Source organism: Callospermophilus lateralis, chromosome 6 (genome assembly GCF_048772815.1).
Source record: "Callospermophilus lateralis isolate mCalLat2 chromosome 6, mCalLat2.hap1, whole genome shotgun sequence".
Taxonomy (NCBI): domain Eukaryota; kingdom Metazoa; phylum Chordata; class Mammalia; order Rodentia; family Sciuridae; genus Callospermophilus; species Callospermophilus lateralis.
Genome location: NC_135310.1, coordinates 130,908,607 through 130,930,685, shown reverse-complemented (window position 1 = coordinate 130,930,685; position 22,079 = coordinate 130,908,607). Strand labels below are relative to the sequence as shown.

The window sequence follows — 22,079 nt, the reverse complement described above, 5'->3', positions numbered from 1 at the left end:
TTATATAATGAATTTTTTATTTAACTTCATAGTTTTTGACTGAAAGTCTATTGTAACTGTTGTTAGTCTTGCTAATCCTCTTCTTATTTGGTTTCCATTGTTTTGAACAGTCATTTTCCATCCTTTATTTTCAGTTTGTTTGTCTTTAAAGAGAAAATTAATCTTTTTAGTCACACAGTTGGAACTTGTTTTATTATCTGTCAGTCATCTGTCTTTCAATTGCATATTTTAGTCCATTTACATTAGAAGTAATTACTGATTGGTAAGTAAGGACTTACATTTTTATTCTGTTAGTTTGTTATTTGTTTTTCTTCTTTTTTTTCTGTTTGCTTGGATTTTTGTTTTGTTTTTTTTTTTTTTTTTTTTTTTGTTTGTTTGTTTGATTTTTGCTTTTGGTACTGGATATTGAATTCAAGAGCACTTATCATTGAGCTTCATCCCCAGTCTTTCCTATTTTTTTTTTTTTTTAATTTTGAGACAGCATCTCATTAAGTTGCAGATGGTTTCACTAGTTTTCTGGTTGTTTTGCAGATCCTTTTTGATTTTATCTCTTTCTTGATGTTTCTTTTGGTTGTAGGCATTTTTCTTGAGCAAAAGACAGAACCATGTTTTAGCAAATGTATTTTCCCACTTATTATATTAGATCATTTTAAGGAAAGCTTTAAGATTTAGAAAATTGGAAGAGGCATTTTTTAATGCAAAAGTAAATGAATGCACAAAGGTGAAAATGCAGGAAAGTATAAGAAATGGAGTTATCATAACATTATAGTTGGTTTGAAAAGGGATGGTGGTTTGGGGTTATATGTACAATACAATGTACTGGTTAAAAGGAAGTAATCAGAAGTATAATTAGAAACTCTTAGTGTATTGGACTTTGTTTCTGCCTATATAAAATAACAGAAAGCATCAGTGGCTATTTATTATTTATTTTCTTTAGTTTTTATATTTCTTTTTTTATTGGTTGTTCAAAACATTACAAAGCTCTTGACATATCATATTTCATACATTTGATTCAAGTGGGTTATGAACTCCCATTTTTACCCCAAATACAGTTTGCAGAATCACATGGATTACACATCCACATTTTTACATAATGCCATACTAGTGACTGTTGTATTCTGCTACCTTTCCTATCCTCTACTATCCCCCCTCCTCTCCCCTCCCATCTTCTCTCTCTGCCCCATCTACTGTAATTTGATTCTCTCCTTTGTTTTTTTTCCCCTTTCCCCTCACATACTCTTATATGTAATTTTGTATAACAATGAGGGTCTCCTTCCATTTCCATGAAATTTCCCTTCTCTCACCCTTTCCCTCTTGTCAGTGGCTATTTAGGTCAAACTCCTAACTCTCTCTTCATATGATAATTACCAAAGTTGATATATAAGATTTTGGGATAAGTAGTTAAAGTGTCTATATCCAGAAATCATTTGAAACAATTTGCATGATGTCAATCTTAATAAAAATAAACACACTCAGAAGTTATTTTTCTGTGTAACAAATTCTTAAATGGTTTTTTGAATACTCACTACACATTGAAAGTTATTTTACATTTATTGTATTATATACATACTTTTTTGCTAAAATAAAAATTTAAGTATTTATTCAAAATACACTTATTTTAATCACAATGTTAAAGTGTTTACTTCTCATATTAGACTAGGACATTATTATCTATGTTTAAATCTACTGTCCTTTCTTCAAACAAATCAGACATATTTTCTAATTCCACCATATATACTGCTTCTTCACTCTACCCTTTTCATCAGTGGCCTCTGTGACTCCTCTAAGGCTTAGAAATTCTAAAGATGTCAGTTTGAAAAGATATTAGCTCTTAAAGGCATTTTTTCAACCAGAATTTTAATTTAAGTCTAGTTTATTTATCCCTCTTAGAAAAGGATGCACTTCTTGCCTAGAAGTTATTATGCTATTAATAAAGAAGGATATCTCTAATTTGGAGAAAACAATGTTTAAACCATCTTGATTTCTTTTTTTTTCACATCTGCATATTTATTGGACAAATTAAAAATAAAGAACAATCACTAAAATTTTCAGGAGCTTATCAGTATTGCAATTGCAAAATTAATTAAGCTTTTCTTCCAGGTTATTCTTTTCATTTTTTCTTCTTATAGTGCAGATGATATATGGATTTAAAACAATCTGACAACACTCTCAGATTGTGCTAAATCCATAAAGCATTTAATTTAAAGTAAAATAAACTACCCCCTGTCAATTGTTTCATATTCTTTTTTTTTCATTTATTTATTTTTTTATTTTTTTCATCTTTCATACATTTGATTCAAGTGAGTTATGCTTTTCCATTTTTACCCCAAATACAAATTGCAGAATCACAGCAGTTACACATTCACAATGTTTACATAATGCAATATTAGTGACTGTTGTATTCTGCTGCCTTTCCTATCCTCTACTATCCCCCCTCCTCTCCCCTCCCATTTCATCATGACAAAGATAAAATACCTTAATGTTTCCTATTTGTTCTTGCTTTGGGAAAGGACAAAGGTTTCTAATTAACTTTCTTGAAAAAGGCATTCTCAAAATTAATTATGCTTTGCATCAAAAGTAGAGTACAATTTCACATTGATATATTGATATGCCTTTCTCTCATTAGGGCTTCTTAAATGTTAACTAAATTATAAAATGTACTGAACATACATACCTTAAAAATGTGAAATTCTCTTCTAAAAATGTTTCTGTGGGTTTTTCCTACCACTGGTTTAAGTATTCTTTATCCTGAGACTTTTACATTAATACTTCACAAAGTTCTGATATTTCACCAAGTCTGGATTACATTTACATTTCCAAAATGAATAATCTTTACAGACAAAGAAAGTAGCATACACATCAAATGAGTCAGAACTCAGGGTAATATAAGCACTATGAACAACTGTTGTTAGCCTTAGTAGCTATGCTTTTAAAACCGAATTAAAGTCTTTCCCCCCAAAGCTCAAGATATCTGTACAGGTTTAGCATCCTTAATCCATAAAGTTCTGAAACCTGAAAATTTTAAATACCCTTGTGATAATACAAGTAGAAAATTCTACATTCATCTGCTGTGATGGATTATAGTCAAAATGTGTAATAATATTTGTTAAGATTACCTTCAGCTATTTACATACGTTATATATAAATACAAAAAAAATTCTGCCATATTTAGAAATGGGTCTCATCTTCAACACATGTCATGAATATAAAAATATTTCAAAAACGCAAAGAAAATTTAAAGTATGAAACTCTTGAAATTTAAAAAGTTTTGGTGACAATCCCCTAACAATTACCCATAAATTAATTTTTAATTACTCAAATTATTTACAAAACTCCAAAGTTCTCAAGACCTAGTGTAGCACCAGATGTTCTGTTATTTTCAAAGAATATATCTGTTTGCAGTTAATTTTGGTAGTGTGGTTCAGTGTACTATGAGTCTTTCCTTTAAGTGATTTTTCTCAGATCTCGGTCATACCAAAAGACACAATAGAAAAGTCCAAATGAGGGATTTTTTGAACAAGTCTACATGTCTTCACTATGCAACATCATATTGAATTCTATGAATTCCACACTAAATAAAACAAAAATCATGAATCTACTTAAACTAATCTACTTAAACTAATAAATTTATATTATAAATACATTTGCTAGTTCAGTATTCAAATAGAAAATACTATTTTTCTGTATTTTCACAAATAAACTTTTCATACTAGTGCACACAATCTAATATCACTTATGCCCAATGTGACTGTAAAATGTCAGAAACAAAATCTTTTTATCAAGAAGAACACATAGCATGAGACTGGATTATTAGTCTAAATGAATTGTTACAAAATCAATACAAACCTTTTAAATAAGTAATTTGATTTTGTTGACAATCTTTCACTTTGAAATGAAAATGTTTCTCACTAGCTTGCCTAATGCCCCTTTTACATCTTTATTCCTCAGGGTATAGATGAAGGGGTTGACTGTAGAAGTCACCACTCCATAGAAGAGAGCCATGAACTTGGGCTGGTCCCTTGTGATGGAGGAGAAAGGCTGGAGATACATGCTAATAGCTGGACCATAAAATAAGGAAACTACAATAAGATGAGAAGAACATGTTTCAAAGGCCTTTTTTCTTCCCTCAGAAGATTTAATCTTAAGTACAGCATGTCCAATACTAGCATAAGAGGCAAGAATTAAACATAAAGGAATAACTCAAATAAAAATACACACCACAGACAGTGCAAGTTTATTAGTTTCCTTTTCACCACAGGCAGTCTTTATCAGAACTGGAATCTCACACAACAAGTGATCCAGTTTATTGACACCACACAATGGCAATTGTAAGGTAAGTGTGGCCTCTGATAAAGCAAAGAGCACTCCAGTCAGCCACATAACACATGCTAGTAAGATGCAGATGCATTCATTCATGATGAGGGTGTAGTGCAGAGGCCTGCAGATGGCTACCTAGTGGTCAAAGGACATGATAGCCAAAAGAAGACATTCTGTGGCCCCCATAAAGTGGAAGACATAAAGCTGAACTACACATCCTACATTGTTGATGGTCTTCTTAGAGCTTCCCAGGTTTAACAGCATCTGAGACACAATGCTTGTGGTAAAACACATGTCTAAAAAGTAGAGGTTGATGAGAAAGAAATACATGGGACTACTGAGACGAAGGTCTAACTTGGACACCAGAATGATGGCAATGTTTCCCATCATGGTCATGGAGTATGTAATAAGAAGAACAATGAATAGAGGAAGCTCTAGCCAAGGCAGATCATCTAAGCCTAGTAGGATAAACTCTTCAGGGTGGCTTTCATTAATGAGTGACATTCTCTTCAAGTTGTGTCACCTGTAATAAGGAAGTGGCAAAACTTTAGAAAGTGTTATAAGTAATTAAAAAGCATAGCCATACATTGGCCATATGATTACAGAGGATATTGTGCAATAATTCTTGAATGGAAGAAGGCAAAATCTGTCACTAGGTGACCAGATTTCTATTTATGACACTCAAGAAATGGCAGTTACATTAAAAAATAGCTAAACATTCTGAAACTGAATTTTCTCTTTGTATAATAAAGGCAGACAATAATGTTCTCCTTATGGTAAAAATTTAATAAGTAGTGGTAACTCTGCTGGAAAAGACCCAGACAGTGGTTTTGAAACTTTACCTGCCATTAAAATCAGCTGGGGGGATGCTGTTTAAATTAAGTTCACTGATTTTTATCTTCAATTTTCTGGTAGAGCAGCTATTGCATGGAGTCCTGGAATCATATGAGTCACTTCGCACAAGCAGTGCTGCAGCATTTCAGAAATGATGGGAAGAGTACAATATCAAGGTAGTGATAGTAGAAGAAAGATCAGAAAATGTAAAGCTCTGAGAATCATTATGATAGGCCTGTCCTGCCTTAACAAGTTGGTTGAATAGTTTTACCATCTCCGTAGGGAGTGAGAAGCCTGGATTTCATGCAATTTCTACTAGCTACTTGGAATTTAGCAAGAAATCAAACACTTTCAATATCAGTTTCTTCAGGTATAAATAGTGTGTGTGTGTGTGTGTGTGTGTGTGTGTGTGTGTGTGTGTGTGAAGGTACAATGACATAAGTTTCACCATGCTTAAGAATTTGTCTAAAAAAATTGTATAGTAACAAAAGTGTTGGTAAAGATGTTAGGGGAAAGGTATACTCATATATTGCTGGTGGGACTGCAAATTGGTGCAACCATTAGCAGTATGGAGATTTCTCAGAAAACTTGGAATAGAACAACCATATGATCCAATTTTTAAATTGGACTTCAAATAAGCATTCTACAGTGATGCAATTACATCAATGTTTATAGCAGCTCAAACCACAATAACTGGAACCAAACTTGGTTCCCTTCAATAGAATAATGGATAAAAAAATATGGTATATAAACACCATAGAATATTACTTTACCCTAAAAATGAATGACTTTATGAAGTTTGCCAGTAAATGGATGGATCTGAATACTATCATGCGAACTGAAAAAAAGCCAATCCCCCAAAAGCAAAGGTCTAATTTTCTCACTGATATATGAATACTAACACACAATGGTAGCAGGGAGGCAAATTATACAAAGGGGAATGAAGGAAATAGGGTTTGGGAATAGGAAAGACAGTAGAATGGATCAGACATAACTTTAGTATGATCATACGTGAATACACCACCAGTGAAACTCCACATCATGTACAACCACAAGTATTGGATCCTACTTAGAATAAGTTATACTCTATGTATGTAAAACATTTGAACATATACTCTACTGTTATATATCCTTGAAAAAAACAAATAAGAAAATAAAACTACACAAAAATAAAAGAAAGAATTTGTTTGTGTATACTTTATTACATGCATAAATATTACTTCCAACCTCAATATGTGTTCTTTTATATTGTATTTTAGATAACTTGTTCTTCTTGTAGGGATTATTCATTATTTTGTCTTAATAAAAGAGTTTGGACAGGTTCCATCGACCCACTAATCATAGATAACTACAAATACAGTTTCAAATTCCACATCAACTGCTATCAGGAGAAAATTCAATATCCTAATTCAGGCTCAGAGACTTTTTAAAACATACAAGTTATTTTATATTTCCAGGATGTATTTATTTATTTATTTATTTACTAAAAGGAGTATTGAAAATAAAAAAAATCAATAAGCTGAGTAAAACACTATGTTGAGAGAGATGAATTATGTAATGAAGGTTTTGGTTTATGTTGCAGATTTCATAAAGCACACTCCACCACAGTCTTCTGTAAGAAGAGGAATATCCAGAGGGGAAGTTGGGACAGCATTCCAGCAACAAAATTCAGAGTCACTCTGTTAGTCAATTAGCAATTTCAAGGTACTCTTCTCAAGGTTACAAAGCACAGTTTTCAAATTCTCTATTTCATTAAATCTGCAGTGTCATCTTGTAAGAATTACAGAAAGTTACTCAGAATTAATATGTGAATGTTGCCTTTTGATTATATGTATTGTAGTTTGGAAGAAATAACAATGATAAAACAATAGTAATTCCAAGCAATATTTGACAAAATATTTGACAAAACTCTAATAATGTTTTACGTCTACTAAATTAGTAGTACCCACCCACCCTATGACAAAGAAAATTTTAGTATCCATATTTTAGGATATTGTTAATTATTAATTCTTAGAGTCTCCCCAGTAATTGGAAAGGTAAAGGTAAAAATCAAAATATAATCAATGCCTTAAATGAGGTAGTGAGATATCAAGATAACAAATTTGGAGTTTAAAAAATTTAAAGATTAAAACAATATGTATTGCAAATTTGTTCTGAATTAGTGTGACTTCTTTACTTTAGCCATATTACTCAATATGTTAGTAGGAGCACAGAGAATTTAGAAACATCTCTGGGCCCAAGTTTTCTTTCACATAAAAATACCATGATGTTGAAGAGATATGAAATAAGCAGAATCAGAATTATCCTATTGAAAAACAATTTTTAAAAGTTACAGTTCACCCACATTTTTAAATAACTATGATAAAAGATACATGATTTTTATTTTTTTAAAACATTGTTATGTTCACATCATATATTTTTCTACCATAGGCCATTCCTTAATTGTTTCTTTTTCTTTCTTTTTTATGTCAATAATGCTTTATTGAAATATGCTCCATTCTACAGTTTTTTAAAGAGAAATTTTCAATTTGGTCCCCCAGGAGTTTTTCCATAACTTATTATATCTAACACTGATGTCAATCATCCCTTCAGTATGCTCTCTGTGATTTTATTTAATTTGTATTATTTTGGACTGTGTTCATATTTTCTCTTTATTAAGTATGGTTTTGACTGTGAATGGTGTTCACCCTGTTCCTTTTTTCTCTATATTTGCCTAGAGACAAAACAGCAGGTATGCCTAATCCATGCAAGTCACTCTAAGGTATATTTAAGGTCATTAATTCTTCTTATCTTTTCTGTATCATTCTCATATTTCATTATTTTAACTCTTGGATTCTATGACTTTTTGATCTCCTACTTCCAGTGATTTCCCATCCCTATTTCACTACATGGAAATCTATACACAAACATTTAAAGTCACTTTAGTAAGTTGGTAGACTGTATTCTTTTTGCCATTATCTTTGTATCCACCCTCATATTTTCATTCCAGTATATCTTGTTTCTACTTTATATTCATCCTATACAATATTTAATTTATACTTGCAATTAGTATTTAGATTTATATAGAATAGAAAATCACAAGAAGAAAAATACAAGTTATTTTCATCTGACCCTGAACTCTGATTGAAACATATGAGGAAATCAGTCCATAAAATTTTGAACTTATGTTAAAATTGATTGATATGAGATAGTCATATAATTGATTGAAAGCTTCATATCTCATTCAAATAGTTAATATTTGTCAGAACTACATTTTTATGCTTTTACCATCAATTTCAGTGAGAAAATAAGAGAGATATTAAATTGCAAGTGAAGTCTAGTTGTTCACAAAGGCACCAAGCTAGTTATTTCCAAACATTATAAAAGGTTTCCTGAAATGAAATATACTCTGCTTTTCATATGTGTATTACGTAGTATGATGTACACATTCCAATCTCCTCTGAGAATACATTCCCCATGAAAACAAGTATCTTTTACTTACTTTATTTTGATAGACTTCAATATAAAGGAAATGTGAAGAAGTATATTTAAATTTTTAAATTTTCAGAGGACATAGAAACTTTAGTTCACAGATGTATATTTAACTATTAGCTTCAGAGCAGTTAGTTTTCTGTTGATGCAGATGACAAAGGAAGAAATCCTAGGTTAGGAAGGCAAAGTAGAAAATATTCAGAGTGCTTTCTGAGCATGCTATTTACATGATATTCATAAAAACTCTTGGGCATTCTTTTCACATAGACGATTCTTTAGTCCTTTTCCCAGGTGAGTTATCAGAAAAAAATTGGGGGACAGAGTTCTCTATGGAAATGCTTCTTTTGTACAATTAGTTACCTACTGATTTGAGCTCATTCAATTACCCCAAAAAGTGAACACTAATTTCAAATGGAATACAATTAAAGATGAATAAATTAGAAGAAAAAGGATACAATTAGAATAGAGAAAGTTTGAATAAATGTTTCAGGGGAACTTTTATGAGAATTCATTGAATATCTTGCACCACTAATTTTTAGAATAGCTCACCTAGATTTAATTATTTCTAATAGTGATTGTAAATGAGCACAAAATAAGTTTAAAACAAAACAAAAAAGTGATCTTTCCAATGAAAAGTATTAAATATTAAATAAAAACTTCACAATATATTTTTTTTCTAGAAAAAAAGATATAATTATGATTTTCTCTCTAACTCTGTATTGTCTTCCTCTCTACACATATTAGTGACATATGTAGATAGAATTAATATTCTTTTCAAATTACATGTATTATATTAAACTACATTATTTAGAAACACAAAATAAATGGCATTGAATAGAACAGAAAGCGATAAGCTTTTCCTTTGACTACTGTCCCCAATGGTATATAATTCACCTTCTTTCTCTAAAGGTAACTATATCATGTGAGTGTATTTTTATGCATTATACATGTGATGATTACTTTTCAGTCTGCTTTCCCTTTCCTAGACCCACCCTCTATTCAAATATATATATTTTTTTCCAGAAGACAAAATTACAACAAACTTTCTCATATATCTAATTAACTTTTATTCACAATTCATGAATATGGGCAGCTTCCTTTCTCCTAAATAGAGCTCCCACTGGTAAATGGCAGAACAGAAATTATCAAGGTGGATAACAAAGAATTAACACTAGAATAAGTTCATTGGTAGATGTCAGTTCACTTCTTCAGGTTTCTTTTTCTCTTTTTTTTCTCCCCCTCATCCTCCTTCTTCTCCTGTTCTTCTCCTCCTCCTCCTCCTCCTCCTCCTCCTCCTCCTCCTTCTTCTTCTTCTTTCTCCTTTTACTTCTACTTATGATTCTTCTTTCTTCTTGTGAAAATGGAACCTCCTTATTATACTAACTTGAGTAGGCCATAATTTCCAATTTTTAGCAAGAACATTTCTTTCTTTTTTGGGGGGGTATTTATCTGCTTTCTTAGAGGTTCTGTTTGACAACATAACTGGCTTTATTTTGGCTTGGTCTGGTCTTCTGGGGCCACATGCAGGAACTCAGTCCTAAATAATGGCCTCTTAAATATTTTGTTTAATACTTTCTACTGTGTTGTTCCACTAGAGGTTGATTCAAATAGATTCTTTTATATCTGTCTTCTGGTCAGGTTTAACTGATGGCAGTCACCATGTGAGCATTTAAGAGAGAAGGAACAGCTGGTTGGAGGTATAGTCTCTTAGTTCTTTCTCACCTGAACCTGTGAGACCGGCTTTGTTGCTGAACCAAAGGACACAGATGCTGGGTGTGGCCATGCATGTTCAGACTTCTCTCTTCTGGTTTCCAATACTATTTCTTCTTTTTGCTACTTTAGGTTTTGGTTTGCAACCAGGCTCCCCACTGTTGCAATTATCAGGGTAGTGCTTATATAATACACACTTGGGATACCCTTGTAAGATTTCTTAGTCTTTCCCATACTTTTGTAAACACTTCCTTTCTGAAACATTGCTCAATGTCCTAGTTGGAGTGTGCCATCTCTTCTGTTGTGAATAATGGTGACATTAACTCTCCATTATAAGCAGATTGAGATAGCTTTCTGATTCAGGATGTTTTTTCCGTATTGTTTATTTTTTTTTCCATTTTATTTTCTTTTTTAAATTGACAGAGTACAATGTCTGTATTTAACTTTTACAATATGATGGTTTGCAGAATATGCATATTGTGCTATGACTAAGTGTAACTAATATATGGCTATTTAACATAGTTGTGATTTTGTGGTGAAAATAGCCTACATACACTGTTTTATCATTTTACAAGACTACAATATATATTTTTAACAAAGTCACAAAGTTGTACCATAGATCATTTGGACTTATTATTTCAATAATTAAGATTTACTATCCTTTTTCCAACAGCCCATGGTCCACAACCACCCAGCCTCTGGTAACCAAAACTTTGCTCTCTACTTTTATAAAATCATTTTTTTTATTCCACATATAACTTATATTATGCACTATTTATCTTTCTGTGCCTAGCATATTAAATTTAATATCATAACTCTGCTTTCATTAAGGTTCATAAATGACAGGATTTGTTTCTTTTTTATAACTAAATAGGAGTCCCTTGTATATATGCACAACATTTTAAAAATCCAATTATCCGGAAGCAAAACCTTAAATTGATTTGATATTTTGCCTAATGAACATCATTATGTTGATTTAAATTCCATTGGCTATAAACCCAATGGCAGGATTGCTGAGTTATTTTCCTTGCATATGTCATTTCCTTCTTTACAAGAGTTTATCAACAAGAATCAACATGGGATTAAAAAAGCAAAAAATAGTGAATTTTATAAATATTGGTTCCCCAATATAAACCATTTCTATCATTATGCTCTGAGCTCTATGATCAAGATCTGTCAGGTAACAAGTGTTGGGAAATGTTCCCAATAGTATTTTTTCATTTAATATCATTTTAAAAACTAATCCATAAAAATTGTACACAATTATGTGGTATAATGTGATATTTAGATACTTTTGTATATTCAAATAAGAGTAAACCTATCAGTCTTGTTAAACATTTATCCTTTCCTGTGGTAAAGGCTTATTTTTATTAAATATACAGTATATTATCTGTAGTCACCCCTGTGCAAAAGAACATGAAAACTTATTACATCTATGTAACTTCTACCTAGCACTTGTTGACAAACTTCTTGTTTCTCCCTCCCGCTTACTTTCTATAATTCTGGTAATAGGTATTCTACATTGAATTCATCTGGGAAACTACATGTAAGTGAGATTATGAATTACTAATTGTTCTGTGTCTTGCTTACTTCATTTAATGTAATGACTTCTAGTTTACTCCATCTTGTTGAAAATGACAAAATTTGATCTATTTCTTGTGGCTGAATAGTATTTCATTGTGTATATGTATGTTTCTTTATTGACCCATTAGTGGATGACACTTAGATTGATTCTATTTGTGGCTATTATGAATAGCACTTTGGGGTTGAGATCATTGGTTATTTAATCATGAATATGTGAAAATCCTTATCTAAGAAATAGACTAGATAACTGTGAAAGAAATAGTTTACATGTGGAAAGGTTAAAAAAATCAAGCCTTCCTAACTCATCTGACATGGTTAAGAAGAAATTAGAATGACTTGGACTCAAGGAACACAATGCATTGGGGGATTTCTGGAAAACCGAGGATTTTTTTAAATTGGTTGTTCAAAATATTACAAAGCTCTTGACATATCATATTTCATACATTAGATTCAAGTGGATTATGAACTCCCATTTTTACCCCAAATACAGATTGCAGAATCACATCGGTTACACATCCACATTTTTACATAATGCCCTATTAGTGACTGTTGTATTCTGCTACCTTTCCTATCCTCTACTATCCTCCCTGCCCTCTCCTCCCCTCCCATCTTTTCTCTCTACCCCATCTACTGTAATTCATTTCCCTCCTTGTTTATTTTCCCCTTCCCCTCACAACCTCTTATATGTAATTTTGTATAACATTGAGGGTCTCCCTCCATTTCCATGCAATTTCCCTTTTCTCTCCCTTTCCCTCCTACCTCATGTTTCTGTTTAATGTTAATCTTTTCTTCCTGCTCTTTCTCCCTGCTCTGTTCTTAGTTGCTCTCATTATATCAAAGAAGACATTTGGTATTTATTTTTTAGGGATTGGCTAGCTTCACTAAGCATAATCTGCTCTAGTGCCATCCATTTCCCTGCAAATTCCATGATTTTGTCATTTTTTAGTGCTGCGTAGTACTCCATGGTGTATAAATGCCACATTTTTTTTTTTATCCATTCATCTATTGAAGGGCATCTGGGTTGGTTCCACAGTCTAGCAATTGTGAATTGTGCTGCTATGAACATCGATGTGGCAGTATTCCTGTAGTACACTCTTTTAAGGTCTTCAGGGAATAGTCCGAGAAGGGCAATAGCTGGGTCAAATGGTGGTTCCATTCCCAGCTTTCCCAGGAATCTCCATACTGCTTTCCAAATTGGCCGAACCAGTTTGCAGTCCCACCAGCTAGTAAGCATATGTTGTATTTCTTCAGCATTATTTTCTGGACAGAGAAAAAAATTTCATTTGTTGGTATAATTCAATGAAATCATGGGAGCCTGGAAAATTGGAAAATCACTTCAAATGTTGTAATCATTTTCAAATAAGGGAAGACTCGAAGTATGCTCAATGAAGTACTTATTTCTTATAGAGAAAGATTCTTGACATCACCCTCTTGAAGGCCTCCTTCATATCTTTATTTCTAAAGCTGTAGATTAGGGGGTTCAACATGGGGGTGATGATCCCATAGAAGAGAGAAACCATCTTTCCCCAGTCCTTAGAGGTCGATGAAGGTGGTTGTAGGTACATATAAATGTCTGTTCCAAAAAAGAGTGACACCACAACCATGTGGGACCTGCATGTCCCAAAAGCTATCCGCTTGCCTTCTGCAGACTTTATTTTCAACACTGCTTGAGCTATGAAGCCATAGGAGATGAGGATCAATGTCACTGGAATTAGCAGAATTAATACACTGAAGAAAAAGAGCTCAGCCTCTATAGGCTTTGAGTCAGCACATGACAACTTGAGAAGGGCAGGAACCTCACAGAAGAAGTGATCCACTTCCAGATGACCACAGCATGGCATGTTCACTGTCAGGGAAGACTGCAATACTGAGTTGCTGAATCCAGTGAGCCACGAGAAGGCAGTCATCCTTAAGCAGAACCAATGGTTCATGATGACTATGTAGTGGAGTGGTCTGCAGATAGCCACAAATCTGTCAAAGGACATAACAGCCAGGAGGAGACTGGCTCCCAGGGCCAGGAAGATGATGAGCTGGGCCACACAGCCACCATAGCTAATGGTCTTTTTGTTGTGACAAATATTTGCTAACATATGAGGGACTGTGCTTGTGGTATAACAGAGATCTAAGATAGAGAGATTAATGAGAAAGAAATATATGGGTGTGTGAAGTTTGGGATACAGAATGCACACAATCATGATGGACACATTACCAAAGATAGTGAATGTGTATGATATTAACAAAACCACCAAGAGGGAATTTGCAGCCAGGGTTTGTCTGAGAAACCAAGTAGGATAAATCCTTTTGAGGAACTGTCATTTGCCCAGCTCATGATAATACTTACTTTTTATTCCTAAAAAATAGAGAATAAGAAAAGAGTCAATAAGTCAATAGATATTTGGAACTGAATTGAATTTAGATTAATTATGATGATTAGATCTGCACCAAATGTAATTCACAGTCAAAAAATTTGGAACCCTTCTGAAGTACTTATAATTTGGTTAAACCATAGATCCTTTGTTTCCAGAAGTCAAATGTATTGATAAAGGACATTGTTATTAAGTGACATAAAGTATATAAAATTACATGCAAAACTCATGGAAAATTATAAGTGCTCAATACATTTCAAGTCTTCTCTCATCACTTCTTACTCTACCTCAATAAACATCTTCAATAATAAATACCACTGTAAATTAAATTATTTTAAAACCAGACTTAAAATGCTGAGCATATAAACATATAATTGACCTAAACCAATTCATCTAAATTTGGTAACATCTTTGCATAATATTTTGAGTTATGTTATGCAACTTTATTTTCACCAAATACAATCCTGAGTATTAAATGCTTTGATTCCAGATAATAAAATTAAGGCTTATTTGTGAGGCAGTATTGATCAAAGTTGACATCTCCCCACTTAAAAACGTATAACCTAATCCTTGCTTAGCTCAACATGACAGACACTGCTCTATGCTTGAAATTTGATTCTCACTAAAATGCCAATAGATATGAATTACATTTTACCTTTTTTGTGATTTCTGAAAATGAAAAATTTGCACACTTAGTAATGATGAGACCAAGATTCAAACCCAGGATTAAAAACCATGCTTTCTTTTATACCATATTTCCTTCTAATTTTACATATAGCAAGTCAAAATTGGCTACATATAATGTAACATTGAGATAACTTATACCATTTGAATTTACAAGCATAAAAACAGAGAATACTGCTATGTGCTATGACACACACCTGTAATCCCAGAGGCTCAGGGAGGAGAAGGGAGGTAAAGCAGGAGAATTGCAAGTTCAAGGTCAGCCTCAGCAACTTAGCAAGACTGTCTCAAAGTAAAAAAAAAAAAAATTGAAGGACCAGAGATGTAACTCAGTGGTAGAAGGGCATTGTTTTCATTCTCTAGTACTGCTGGCAAACTTAACAAGAAGACTAAACAAGATTTGGTACACTTTACCAAGGAATGAGGCATCTTTTCCAGAGTGACAAACCCTGATAAATGAAGTATAGCATGACAATGGAAAGTTTACATGAGTACTAACAGATATGGGCCCAGCATTTATAATTCTTCCATTATACATGGTTTCAATTTTGACTTTTTAAGCTACAAATAGACATCATTCTTTGGCAAATAATAATAATACACCTACATTAAAAGGATATGAGTTTAGACTTCTTAAAATTTATTCTAATTAGTTATACCTGGACTTTTTTGAGTGTTCACAAAACTTTCAACTTTTTAATGATGACTATATGCAAAATAAAAGAAATTACAAGATGAGAAATATATAGTGTCTATGGCAAAAAAGTTTAATATATTAAAATATAAATAATTATTACATGATAATAATAAAATACAAAAATTTAAAAAGAAAGAACAATGGGTATAAATGAACAATATGTGGCAGGATAAAACTATAATATGATGGTAATAAAAGATATACAACTTTCACACCATTAAAAATTATCAAATATAATAATGAGGAAACTTATTATATTGTTAATTCATTTCATAATGTAAAAATGCATCACCAGAAGTTAGTTTTCATCAATACCAGAAAGGATCAACAAACCAAATGTGCTTCTCTTTATGAAATATTAGGCAACATTAAAATAATAAATTATATCTCTCTGCCTCTAGAGACCTCAAAATAAGTCCAAAATATGGTTAAATAAAAACTAGAATGGAGAATCATGTGAATAATATTCTCTCATGTTTTTCTCATGTTTTTAAATTTTTCTTAAAAAATAGTTAGACATGCTTATTTTATTGATCATATGAGAGAGATGTGGCAGAAATATAATGCTTTCATTGGTCATCACAAGAGGTTGATACTAAAAAGATTTTGTGAGTATGTGTGAATGTGTATGTGTGTGTACACATGCACATGAACACATATATGTATGAATATACAGATGATTATTAATTTCTGGGGTTTCTAATTTCTAAAATTTTATATTTTACTTTGATAATTTACAAGACAACATAAGGAAAAAAATTAATTCTTTAAGGCAAACGACAATGATCATAACCAATATTGGAAAAAACATAGGCAAATGCATAAACAATATTGAGACACTACTGCAAAATCCTTTTCAAATAAGAAATATAAACCTACCACAAAATGTGAAGCATAATATAATGAGGTCAATGCTGGATGCTCTATAATAAATATACTGTCTCACAATTCCGTGGCCCAAACTATTACCAGAAGCACAAGCAACATTGCAACACATTTTAAAACAGTAGGAAAAGGGTTGAGCTATGAAAAATCATTGAATGTGTCACATACTGCTACACAGATATCACACACACACACACACCACCTCTACGTACTGCCTCTATGTACTAAAGAGGAAGGAAAGGCAAAATTTAGAAAACAAATACCTGTACGTGTTCAGATTGAAGACAGAGAATGTCTTCAATCAGATATTAAAAATATCAGATATTAAAAATCATCTCTCCGCAGGACAGAGATAGTCTCAGAGTTGTAAAGCAGAAGAAACCTTCCTGCTCACCCTGGTTTGGAGGAGCAGGGATGCATAGCTGAAGTTACTGGAAGATTTAGTCTCCAAACTTGAGTTGAAGATTAGGCACATGCCTTTGCCTATTCTTTCTTACCCTGTCACTTTAACAACAAGCTTTCAAAATACTCCTCTAATAAAGACCAAAAAAGAGTGAGCTGTTGGAGTCTCTGCCTCTTTAGGAGCTAGAATCTACTTTATTTCTGAGACGTGTGATCCTAGACAAGTAAATGAACAACCTTGTACCATGTAAACATATTTTAATCACTGTGTTGATCAAAAGCAAGCTATTATGAAGTTCAAATGAGACAACACACAGGTCTGAACTTCGGACAGTGCATGAAACATAGTAAGAATTTAAAGAATGTGGATTAGTTATCATTTACAGTGTGGGTAATAGTGATACTAGCAATGATCATTAATAGTAATATTGTATCATTATCAACTTGTTTTATATATAAAAAACTTATTATTGTTGGTCCTAGTGCTTCTTATATTTCTATTGTATTATAAGATGAAATTCTAACTGGATAAGTCACTGTGTCTTTGTTTCTGACATAAGACCTAAAATATAGTTTTTCAATAAATGGAAATCAAGTCAATAGTTGGAGATACCAGGTTATCTGAAGGCCATGGGATTGAAGAGGATTCTACTCAGCAGTTGTTGTTTCTTCTATTTCTATTTTTTTTCACATACTCTCCTTCACATTTCATTTTACATGACACTAGTGCCAGCTCACCTACCAATTTCTCTTTTATGCTGTCAGAAAATGAACTCACCCTTTGACAAGAATATGTTGACTCCACTGTCATCTTAACATTTGTCCTATTTGTTTATCCTACATCATTTTTTTAAAAGCCTCAAATACCACTGATTCTTTTTTTAAAAAAAAACTTTAAAAAATCCCACTCTTTTGAGAAATATATGTGGAGAGATAATGAGTATATATTCATTCAAATGGATGAAAAGATTAAAAAGAACTGGTTCCCAGGAAACAAATTGGATGCTCTGGATATTAAATGTATTTCAAGATGTGGGTGAAATGATCTTGAGATATTCTTCCTATGCTTGGTAGCATGATTCTCTGTAATAAACACCACTCACCTTTTCCCTAAGTGTCAAAGGGTATCCATGCCTTTGTGCCATGTGCAGAAGGAAATCTGGTCCAAACACAAGTTGATAAGTGCAATAAGTTTTTTGTGCTTTCATCCTCTGTGATATTCTTATTCAACTATTTTTTCCCACAAATTGAGAATGAAACTAACACAAAACCTGGACTGCATCAAGAACATATGAGAAAAGTCCTTACAATGAAGTGAAAGTGTATTATTATAGTTACTGTCTTCAATCACTAGGGCATTTTTGACTAGCATGGGCTCTGCTCATCATGTTTCTAGTGGATTTCTATGAGAAGTTGATTTTATAGACATGAGCAATATGTTGTTTGTACCTTTGAAAAGGATGTGCCTTTAAACAAAACCAACTAGTATTTCCTAAGGGCCAACTATTCACACAATATTATGTCCTCTATTTTAACCCAAGGGATATTGAGTCCCAGAAGTTTAATTGGTCACTGTGTCCAAAGAGGAACTCAGTGAGCTCTAGTCCCAACTGTCCTGGAAGCATGGTACTGGCACAAACATGGTTCAAAAATCCTAAAATATAGGTGAAAACTACAGTCATAAAGAATAAAACATTAAAAAAATAACTTCAGAGTTGTTTAATTAGGGCAGCACAAAGTTAAATAATTATATCCCCATATTCCTTTTAAATGGTCTCAGGGTCAAATAGGGAGTCTTCTGTCAGTACATATGGAAAAAAAAATTTATATATTTCATTGATTTTTGTAATGAATAAGTTTGAACTAAAAATTCCTGAGATATTCAGGTTTAGAATATGCATCAATAAAAGATAAAATTATATCATACAAAGTCACATATAAATTAATCCACATAGATATTTAAAGTTAACAGTAATTTACTAGGGTAGAAAAAGTAGAAATAATATGAGATTGGAGCAAGAATATTTTTAATAAGGTTATTTATAACTTAATATTTGCCCACTTAAGATTTTCAATAAAATAAAAAAATTATAATTGCATTTAGCAATTATAATTTTCCTATATACATATATGAAAATACCTAAGTGAATCACACCATTGTGCCCATCTGTAAGAATGGGACCTAATTAGAATGAAATGTATACCATGCTTGTGTAATTTTATCAAAATATATTCTACTGTCATGTATAATTAAGAAGAATCAGTAAAAATAGAAAAAAAATATAAACACTGATCTCTAAAACAAAACCCAAATAGCCCAATCAATTAACAGGCAAAAGAACTAAATAGACACCTCTCAAAAGAGAATATACAAATGACCAACAAATGTGAAAAATGTTTAATTTCCCTAGCAATCAAAAAATGCAATTCAAAACTACATTGAGATTTCATCTTAGTCCAGTCAGAATGGCAATTTTCAAGAATATATATAATAATAAATGCTAACAAGAATGTGGGGGAAAAGGTACACTTATGCATTGTTGGTGGGACTGCAAATTATACAACTACTTTGGAAAGTCATGTGGCTATTTCTCCATAAACTAGAATGAATCCATCATATGACCCAGGTATCCCATTCCTTGGTATTTATCCAAAAGAACTAAAGTCAGCTTATTGCACTGATACAGTCACATCAGTGTTTATAGAAGCACAATTCAAAATAGTCAAGTTATAGAACCTCCTTAGATGCACATAAACAGATGAGTGGATAAATAAAATGTGGAATAGAAAATGGAGTTCATTATTTTGTCTCCTACTAGACCATCATGAAGTGACCACTTGAAGATATACTTGGAATGCCAGTTGGATGCAATCCCATCCTCCAAGACCCAGGATATACTATTTTTAAGTTTTATTTGTACTTTATAGTTATACATAACAGATAAATTTATTTTGGCATAATTTTATGTCTATTAACATTAAAATTAATTTGCCCTATATTTGTCTCCAGTGCCTCCTTTCTCCATTCTTTCCTTCTTCTCCCTATTCCATTTTATGTACTTTACTGTTCTTTCTTCTATTCAGTTATTTATATCTATCTATCTATCTATCTATCTATCTATCTATATCTATCTATCTATATCTATCTATCTATCTATCTATCTATTTATATATGTATGTATATATACCATACATATATACACTAGGAATATATATATATATATATATATATATATATATACACACATACATACATACATATATATGCATATATATACTTCACATGTTTACATATACATATATAGAGAGATAGATAACTGATAGTGAAATTGTATTTCAGTATGTCTGTTTTATACTATATCACTATAGTATGCTAGTATGCTGACTTTAGTTCATACATGTACATGATCTATATCTATAGGATATTTACAATATATAAATATATATATGTATAATATGTATTATATATAAGTATAAATAGAAATGAATAGTGAAATTGCGTTTCAGTACGTCTGTTTCATACTATATATGACTGACTTTAGTTCAGTGAATTGTATTTATCAATTTGCACATATTTAATCAAGCTTGCATTCCTGGGATGAAAACCATTTGATCATGATCTATTCCCTCCTTACGTGTTTTTAAATGTGGTTTGCTAATATTTTCTTAAAAATTTGTGCATGTTTGTTCATAAGGGATATTGGTCTGAAGTTTTCTTTTTCTGATGTGTGTTTATCTGGTTTTATGGTGTCAGGGTTATGCTGTATTTGGAAGTGTTCCCTCCATTTCAGTTTCATAAACTAATTTGATAACGACTAGTGTTAGTTCTTTAAAGGTCTAGTAGAACTAGAGAATCAATCTGGTCCTGGGCTTTTTGTTTTTGGAATGCTTTCAATTGCTATTTCAATTTCATTGGTTGATATTTGTCTGTTTGGTTTTCTGTCTTCCTCATTCAATTTGTGCAGGTCTTACGTGTCTAGCAATTTGTCGATGTTTTGTAGATTTTCCAGTTTGTTAATGTATAAATTTTCAAAATAGCTTATAATAATCCTCCGAATTTCAGAAGTATCTGTGGTGATATTTATTTTTCATCTCTAATTTTATAAATTTGGGGCCTCTCTTTATTTTGGTTAGTTAGGCTAAGAGTTTACCAATCTTATTTTTTCAAAGAATCAACTCTTTGTTGCCATTGATCTATATATTGTTTTTTCATTCTCAATTTCATGAATTTTTGACTCTGATCTTAGTTATTTTCTGCCTTCTGCTGATTTGGTGGAATGCATGTAATCATATCAATTTTTGTGTCTTCTAATACTTATATTGTTACCTACAATATGGTTATTTTGGAAAAAATTCCATGAGCTGCTTAGAAGAAAATAAATTCAGCTGATTTGGGATGAAATATTCTGTAAAGTCTGTTTGTCCAATTGATTTACAATATTATTTAGGTTGGAAATACATTTATTGATTTTATGTTTGGATGGCCTGTACACTGGTGATAGGGATGTGGTGAAGTCATTTAGTATACTTGTATTGGGGTCTATCTGGGATTTAACATCAAGAAGTCTCTTTATTTGTTTTTATGTAATTAGGTTCATTGACATTTGGGGCATAAATATTAACTATTGTTATATCTTGTTGTTGGATTGTTCCACTTACCATTTACCAATATGTTGTTTCTTCTGATTAATTTTTACTAGACAGCTGCCTTTTCAGATATAAGAATACCTCTTCCTGCTTCTTTTCGGACTCCACTTGCATAGAATTGTTTTTTATCTTTTTACTTTAAGCTTATCTTTTATCTTTGTCTATGAGATGAATCTCCTACAAACAGCATATAGTTGGATGTTGTTTATTAATTCATCCTACCAATCCATATCTTCTAATTCAGGAGGTGAAATCATTCCATAATACTATAGATAGATGTTTATGTGTTTTAGAGAGTTTCTTTTTTATCTTGTCTATTTGGGATTTTAAATGACATATATATATATATATATATATATATATATATATATATATATATATATATATATATCAACCTCTATTCTAAGGGGAGAAAATTTTTCTGCTATTATCTCTCTGAAGAAACCCTTAATGATTTTAGCCTGTATCTCCATAGTTGATTC

The 22,079-nt window shown here is 31.9% G+C and overlaps 2 pseudogenes; both read right to left on the bottom strand.

The window, feature by feature from the left end:
* Positions 1-3,882: 3,882 nt before the first annotated feature.
* LOC143402133 (olfactory receptor 2B11-like) lies at positions 3,883-4,821 on the bottom strand (annotated as a pseudogene).
* Positions 4,822-13,310: 8,489 nt separating this feature from the next.
* LOC143400850 (putative olfactory receptor 2B3) lies at positions 13,311-14,245 on the bottom strand (annotated as a pseudogene).
* Between the last annotated feature and the right edge of the window lie 7,834 nt (positions 14,246-22,079).